Source organism: Vicia villosa, linkage group LG1 (assembly GCF_029867415.1).
Source record: "Vicia villosa cultivar HV-30 ecotype Madison, WI linkage group LG1, Vvil1.0, whole genome shotgun sequence".
Lineage (NCBI taxonomy): Eukaryota > Viridiplantae > Streptophyta > Magnoliopsida > Fabales > Fabaceae > Vicia > Vicia villosa.
In genome coordinates, this window is record NC_081180.1 from 145,967,904 (window position 1) to 145,976,265 (window position 8,362).

At 36.2% G+C, this 8,362-nt stretch overlaps 1 long non-coding RNA gene across 8 annotated transcripts; it reads right to left on the minus strand.

Moving 5' to 3' along the window:
• Positions 1–266: 266 nt before the first annotated feature.
• Positions 267–6,251, minus strand: LOC131644428 (uncharacterized). 8 transcript variants are annotated; one of them, XR_009296454.1, is made up of 9 exons: positions 6,075–6,251; positions 5,769–6,004; positions 5,477–5,612; positions 5,267–5,350; positions 3,801–4,840; positions 3,595–3,687; positions 3,449–3,522; positions 1,220–3,316; positions 267–964 (listed from the first exon to the last, which is right to left on the minus strand). It is a non-coding gene; the product is annotated as an uncharacterized LOC131644428 (long non-coding RNA). The 8 variants fall into 8 exon arrangements; XR_009296455.1 differs by having other exon boundaries at positions 1,220–2,400; positions 3,185–3,316; positions 5,769–6,251; XR_009296450.1 differs by having other exon boundaries at positions 1,220–2,894; positions 3,185–3,316; positions 5,769–6,251.
• Positions 6,252–8,362: the final 2,111 nt, after the last annotated feature.

Here is an 8,362-nt window from a genome sequence, read left to right on the forward strand (position 1 = left end):
AATATTCAAAATTTGTTCTTCTTAATATTCATCTTTAGACTACTTTAGAGTTTTCATCTTATTTTAATATTACTTGATTTAAGAGTGCGAGAATGGGAGAATTTGAATTGAAATTGAATACAAAAAGAGGAAAATGAATTATTGAATTCAAAGTCAAAGCACATCACATTACATTTCAAAATTCCATGTTATTGTTTTCAATTTGTAGCATGAGTCCAGCTCCACACCATCAAAATTACATGATAAATCTCAAAAACACATACACATGTTCAGCATAAACACAACAATAAGTGCACAATGCATTACATGAATTTCCCTAAACTCTAACTAACCATCCTTTTCTCCTATCAATACACATAGCAAGAAACACTTCTCTCCAATTAGGATCCATAAGTTTCTCCACAACCTTCATATAAACATCAAGAGTAACATCTTCAATCTCATCAAGAGCATTCACACACTTAGTAATTGAACAACTGTGATTTACACTCTCTCTTTAAACAAAATCTGATTTAGCCTTAGATGCTTCAACATATGCTAACAGTGCATTTATCATTGCATTTTGCAAATATTCTTTATCATCCTCTAAAGTGTTATCATCATATGAATTATGTGGATCTATATTTGTTGATTCTTGAGTTGATAAATAATGAAATTCTCCATCTGCAACATTTCTAATTTCCAATAACTTAATTAGATAATGTAACAGATTTGATTAATTTACCTATGAAATTAGCTATAACAAACAATTTAATATGAAATTGAAAAGATGAGATAGCGTAATCGAAAGAGTGAAAGAGAAGAAAAGTGAAAGAATCTAATTCATCAGGCCTCTACACTTTCATCACGACCATCTTCATGCTTTCCATATGCCAAACCAATGGGACCTTCAAGTGCTTCACCTATTATGTCTATCCATCACCATATGATGAGCTCTCATGCCTCTGTTATAGTTTCACCAAACCTGCAAAGTTAGTGTAAACAAAATCGCACATATATTCATTTCAAACACAAAGTATACATAGGATTTGAGGCAACCCTGCATGTTCCAAACTTGATTGAACCTGTCCATAATTTGCCGTTTCGAAATAGTTTGAAACAGGCCCATACCAAGAACATCCATACCAGTTCAGCATTGAAAATGATAAGGTCGTATGAAATAGTCTTTTTCGAATCTTAAAACATTTAAACTAACTTGGAGTTATGTATCCGTAAGAACCTGCAACTACATGCGAGGATCTTGAGCAGTCCGAGGAAGTGACCAATTTTGCAAGGCCGAAATCTGCAAGAAAAGCTTCGAACTATGGACCGTCCAAGATGTTGTTAGCCTTAATGTTGCGATGGACGATTGGAGGGATACAATCATGATGAAGATATTCCAAACCATGAGCTTTTCCAAGTATGATCTTATACCTTGCATCCCAATCCAAGAACAATCTCTTTTCATGGAGCAATCCAAACAAACTTCCATTACATATGTAATCAAACAACAACAATCTAGTTCCTCCATTGTTGCAGCATCCTAAAAGTCTTACTATATTTTTATGCCTCATCTGTTTTGTCGGAGTCTCTACGCAGTAAATAACGCTTGAGCAACCCTTTCCGACGATATTTGAATCCGACAACTTTGAAACCACGTTGTTGATGTTGAAGTTAAGCTTCTGGAATGGAGTGAAAGACCATTCCATTTCAAATTCATCAAAATTATTTCTCCCATAGAAACTGTCCCCTTGAATCCTTAGTACTAAAATAATTCCACAAGTGACAATAGCAGAAGTTAAAATAACACCAAGGAAAGATTCTTACAGTTTCAGTGCCAATTCTGATTTTGGTGTTTTTGATTGAGACAACACTTTTTCATCACAGCGGAGCAATTGAATCAATCGGATTACTTTATTTTGGAAGCTTCCACAAAGAAAATACCAACAGAAAATATAGGACATTCATATCACTAATAAACATCCAGCTTTCAATGTCCAGAGCATCCATATTAACATAAAGGAAGATAAAGATGTCAACAACCAACTACAGGGTAGCAAAGGAATGTCTGTGGAGTGTTAAACAAAAAAGATATGTTTAGGTGTATAGCACATATCTCTATATAGAGAGACTCAATCAGAGAACATATCTTAACGAAATTTATTTAGAAGACATACCTGGTAGTGACTCTTGAACTCTCAGTCACATTACCTCTACAGGAAATAGAACCACTTGTCCCATTCCTTATCATTGGAAGCATGAAGGCCATGAGAGAAGATTTGTTATCATACCATGGTCTGGATATGAAATACTTTCCATCTGGCCAATTCCCATCAAGAACATCCCGTGCAAGTGACTTCAATGATTCTCTTCTACCCCGATAGGTGTCAGCTGATACCACTGTCTCGTTCATTCTCGATGCTTCCATCGACATAAAAGAGAGAATTATAACAACAATAAACTGATAATGATAAACTTGATAGATATAAAATACAAAACATAAAATAATGCAACTCTGATCAAAGATATAAAAAGAACTTGTGGCATAAGGGAATGGTAGTTTCCTAGAAAGTCTACTTAAGGTATCCATAATATTGACCTGTGACAATCAAATAGAGTAATCAAAATTAGCAAAGCAAATAAACACAACACCTTACTTAGATTGCAACGGATGTTTACCATATGTCATCTATTCAGAAGACCGTCATAATGTGTTCCACACTGATTAATAATTATACCATGGCGAGTTTGATGAATTTGGAAATATCTAAAGTGAGATTAGTTGTTAAGTCACAGAGAGATAGAATGTAGATTCTTGGAATAATACTTGCATATCTGTTAATCTGGTCTTCCAATAGAACAACCTTCAGTTTTGAATCTTCAAATTTTGTTGGAGGACCCAATAGCCTAACAGTCTAAATTAAAAAAACAGGTAACTTTGTAAAATGAATATAATTGATACTAAACAACAAAGTTCAGAGATGTAAACCCTAATTCAATGACAACTCCAATGCATCAAAACATCAGACATAATCGAAGTGCTTCAAGACTGCTCGTTCATTAACCTTACATTTCATAGGGAATCAATTGAGATATAAATGGAACTCCTCAAATAACTACCAATTTTAGTCAAACATTTCTTTCAATTTTAGATGAATGAACTTTCTATCATATGTTGAGAAATGACAATCAAAGGTATGCATACCAAGAAGGAAAGTTCTTCATCTAGCCAGTTCACAAAGGCAACCAGGTGATTGACATCGGTAAAGGAGGATGCTCTAACTTCAGTTTCCAAGGATGTGACAAAATCACCTTGTGTTTCTACATCAGCTTTCACCTTGATACAGTAATAAAATACATGTACCAGATTCAAGAAGTACGTCAATGGGATTGACTAAATTAGAAAACATCATAAAACAATATCATCATTAACAAAAGGACAAAGTAGTAGCATCAAATTCATCATCACCTGACATATGAAGCAACATCTGTAGGATGACTTCGATTTCTTTTTCGACTTCAGCTAGGGCTTCGTAAGTATGACTGTTGATAACAGATCGGTCATTTTGAACAGAATAAAAGCAAATCATGGGAAAGATCCGGAAAATTCCTTACTTGCTTAGATTGACCATTTCATCGACCAATGCTGGTTCTTATTACATGTCATGTTTCAGCACCCACACCATTGATGATATCAGGCTCACTCTCCTGCAAAGTATAAAACAGTGGGAACTGAATTGATTGAAAAATAAACAAAGAAATAATCAAATTGCAGGAAACAGATAGTAAACTTCGACGGTTTTATTACATCAGACACATACCTTTGCTATGAGTAGGAGGAGCCCTTGTAACCTGACGTGCTTGTCATAGCCATTCATTTTGAACAGAACAAAAGCAAATCATGGGATAGATCCGGCAATATTCTGCGACCTTAAAAAATAATCACTCTAACCACCGCAACGATCACCGAACTGACTGCGGCAACGACTATTACCAGTACATTACCTGCACAAGTCAAGATTTTCTCAATTCAGGAAGTTGAATCCTAGCAAGCTCTGTCGGAATGAGTTTGCAAATCGAAGGTGCCTGGTGTACGCCTCTGAGAATATTTATAGATCACCAGGTACTGCAATCTTTGTACAATTGCTTGAATTATATGATTAGGAACTGTTTTAAATGAATAACCTATCTTTAAACATTACAAATAAAATAAATAATTACTGTGAGATAAGAAAGGAGAATTGAGTTGAATAAAATAATGCACAAAACACAATAGAATCACTCTTAGTAATAGGTAATCATTTTTGGGTGTTGATCAAGTGCCTGGAGTTGAATAAGCAGGATGAAATGATACATCAATTGGAGCCAGGCCGCCTACCATCTACTATGGACCCAGATGCAATACAACCAACCACCTGACAAAGGAAAAAAATTGAACCATCGCCCAGTGCGAATAAGCGCATGGAAACTTGCAAAATTAGATTCCAACGATGTTGCTAAGGCATTAGCTAAAGCTAGAGCATCATCATCTGTGCTATGTCCAATTAGTTCCCGATCACGTGGATATGATGCAGATCATTTATCAAGTAGCAATGTGAGTGGAAGAAGCATCCCAAATAGCAACCAAGGATTTTATAACAAATATGATGCAGCAGGGACATCAAGGCTATCTCCTTCCAACAGGTCGTACCCTCCCAAGCAAGCAGGGAAGATTCAGATGCATGTTACCATAGTATGAGTAACTTCAGCAGTCCACAAGTCTCCAACTTAACTCCTTCTCCGATGCAGAAACCAGGTTTGAACTGAGACCATTTCAATCCCGTGTATCACCAGCCATATCAAAATCCTTCTCCTTCATCAGCTGTAGGAAACAAATGATCAACCACACTTAATATCAATGGACAAAGTGCAACACAAAAAACAATATTAGACAGACAACAAACCAAAAACAGTATAGGAAAAACCAACTAAAGAAACCACTTCATTACCGATACGTCAACAAAAATCATCTCAAAATGCTCTCTCTTGTTAGAAACAACATTTCATTTGTGGTTTTACTCTTAAAGAATCTTAAAGACCAACCCCCTCTCATGTCAATAATAGTGCATCAGTAGTTTTACTCTCACTCTCAATGGTTTAAAGCTCCCTAATACGTACCATGTGTAACATATTATATGAACCACAATAATTTACAACTGACTTCAAGCAAAAACACAAATCATTGTTGTCGCTGACAATTGTCCAGGGTAGAAAAAGGAAAGAAAAAGCACTACACATAAATTCCTACCTCAACTGATACCGACTAAGCCAAATCCGCAAACACCGAGTCAGGTTGTCCACATTCACTCGTCGCGACTTTCAACTCACATATCTTAAACAAAACAAAACCTTCAATCACTGTCTATCAATCTGCTATTAGTGATCAGACTTTTAAATAAATTTACAATGACAAACCGGTGTTATAGAAACCAAAAATCGATTTGAAATCGAAACAAACCTGTACATAATTGGAGGAAAGACATCTCCAAGTTCTTAAAGAACAACATCTATTAAAATATGAAAACCTCCAACAGAGTCAATTATGGTAATTGAACATATAAAACTCCCCGCAACAGCCATGGCACCATAAATCCCTGAAACAAAACAACTCATTACAAATTTTGCAGAACAAATATCATTTACTTATACAAAACATTATTAAATCAACCTAAAATTAGGGTTTAAGGGAGGGTAAGTTAATAACAAAACCAAAACTGAAAAATTCAGACAAAATTCATTCCGAATCTTACCACCACCACAAGCACTGACGGAAACACGTTGTTGCCACCGCAGATCGACCACCGTGAAACTGAACACCGCATATCTAACGCACATCATGATAACCATACAATCAAACACGTTCAATAAAAGCATAGTAACAAAATCTTACCAATGGTATGGATAGTAGTGACGATATGAAAAGGGGATCTGAAAAGGTTCGGTAAAACGAATCGCTCTGGATTGATGCGATTGAACGGTTATAGATCTGAAAAGGGTAAAACTGAAGGATATGAAGATTTTGAAATGAATGTAAAACAATAAAGTAAAAATCAAACCTCTAAAATCCGAGGAGAATCGGCGTCTTCTTCATCGTATACGATTCAACTCCGACCACAAATTCCACAGGTTGAGCAAACAAACCATCAACATCACGATATCATCAGCAACGTGTTCACCGTCTCCATCAAAATCATATTCATCTGCACAGAAATCAAAAGAGAACAATATATAGAGAGAGAGACAAAAGAAAGAGGAAGAGGAAGAGAGAGGTAGAGGAAGAGATAACATGATTTTTTCAAAATAGAAGCAACCCTAGTATTGGTAGTAGACAGCAAAAGCAAGAAGCAAAGAAATGCAAAGAAGATAGCCACGTGGCTCTCTAACAAAGCAAAGGGGCAGTTATGTCTTTTCCAGAGCATCTAACTTTCTTATATTGTAGATGTGTATCATTTTTTAAAAAAATTTATGTGCAGATTTAGGAGTTCATTGTTAGAACAAGATTTGTTCTGATCAATTATCTTAGTTTTGATGATAACAATAATATGAATTTTGCTTAAGATAATATGGTACTCTAATCCAATGCAATTTCCTTTTCAGGAAATATATAAAGAGTATGCATAATTCAGCGCTCAGAAGCTTTGACTCAGAAGGTTCAGCATGCAACATCAGAACATGGTCTGGCAAGACATCAGAAGATGGTCGAAGCAGAATCAGAACATGGGTCTATGGAAGCATCAGAAGAACATGAGATCAGAAGCACTGAAGTTCTGATGGTATCACGCTCAGAAGCACTTCAAGGTCAGAAGATCAGAAGATGCTTTGCACCAAGCTGTTTGACTCTGATGATATTCAAACGTTGTATTTACAAACATCAGATCAGAAGAAAGTACAAGTGGCAGGCTACGCTGACTGACAAAAGGAACGTTAGAAGCTATTAAAGGCAACGTCAGTAGACACAGCGTGAACAAGGCTCGAGGTAGTTGACAAAAGCGTATAACATTAAATGCGATGCTGTACGGAACACGCAAAGCATTAAATGCACTCAACGGTCATCTTCTCAAACGCCTATAAATATGAAGTTCTGATGTGAAGCAAGGTTAACGACTCTGAACCAAATTCTGTGAATATTAACTTGCTGAAACGCTGTTCAATTCAAAGCTCAGAATCTTCATCTTCATCAAAACTCACTACATTGCTGTTGTAATACATTAGTGAGATTAAGCTTAAACATTAAGAGAAATATCACAGTTTGTGATTATAGCTTTTAAGAAGCATTGTAATACTCTTAGAAAGATTACATTAAGTTGTAAGTAACTAGAGTGATCGTGTTGATCAGAATACTCTAGGAAGTCTTAGCTTGTGTCTAAGCAGTTGTAATTAGAGTGATCACGTGGTGGTCAGGATACTCTAAGAAAGTCTTAGCTTGTGTATAAGCAGTTGTTCCTGGAGTGATCAGGTTGTGATCAGGATACTCTTGAAGACTTAGTTGCGGACTAAGTGGAAAACCATTGTAATCCGTGCGATTAGTGGATTAAATCCTCAGTTGAGGTAAATCATCTCTGCGGGGGTGGACTGGAGTAGTTTAGTTAACAACGAACCAGGATAAAAATAACTGTGCAATTTATTTTTATCTGTCTAGTTTTTTAAAGCTACACTTATTCAAACCCCCCCCCCCTTTCTAAGTGTTTTTCTATCCTTCAATTGGTATCAGAGCACCGGTTCTAAGGTGCAAGCACTTAACCGTGTTTAGAAAAGATTCAGGAAGAGAAAAACGCTTCATTAAAAGATGGCTGGTGAATCTCAAGCAAATCCAACTCCATCTACATCTGGCTCTGCTGAGCAACACAATGGAAACAATGGTTATACTAGACCACCAGTATTTAATGGTGAAAACTTTGAATACTGGAAAGATAAACTGGAAAGTTACTTTCTTGGTCTAGATGGTGATCTATGGGATCTTCTGATGGATGGTTACAAACATCCGGTAAATGCCAGAGGCGTAAAGCTGACAAGGCAAGAAATGAGCGATGATCAGAAGAAGCTTTTCAGGAATCATCATAAATGCAGAACTGTTTTGCTGAATGCTATCTCTCATGCTGAGTATGAGAAGATATCTAACAGGGAAACGGCCTATGACATATATGAGTCCTTGAAAATGACTCATGAAGGAAATGCTCAAGTCAAGGAGACCAAAGCTCTTGCACTAATCCAGAAGTATGAAGCCTTCAAGATGGAGGATGATGAAGACATTGAAAGGATGTTTTCAAGATTTCAAACTCTTACTGCTGGATTGAGAGTTTTGGATAAAGGCTACACCAAGGCTGATCATGTAAAGAAGATTATC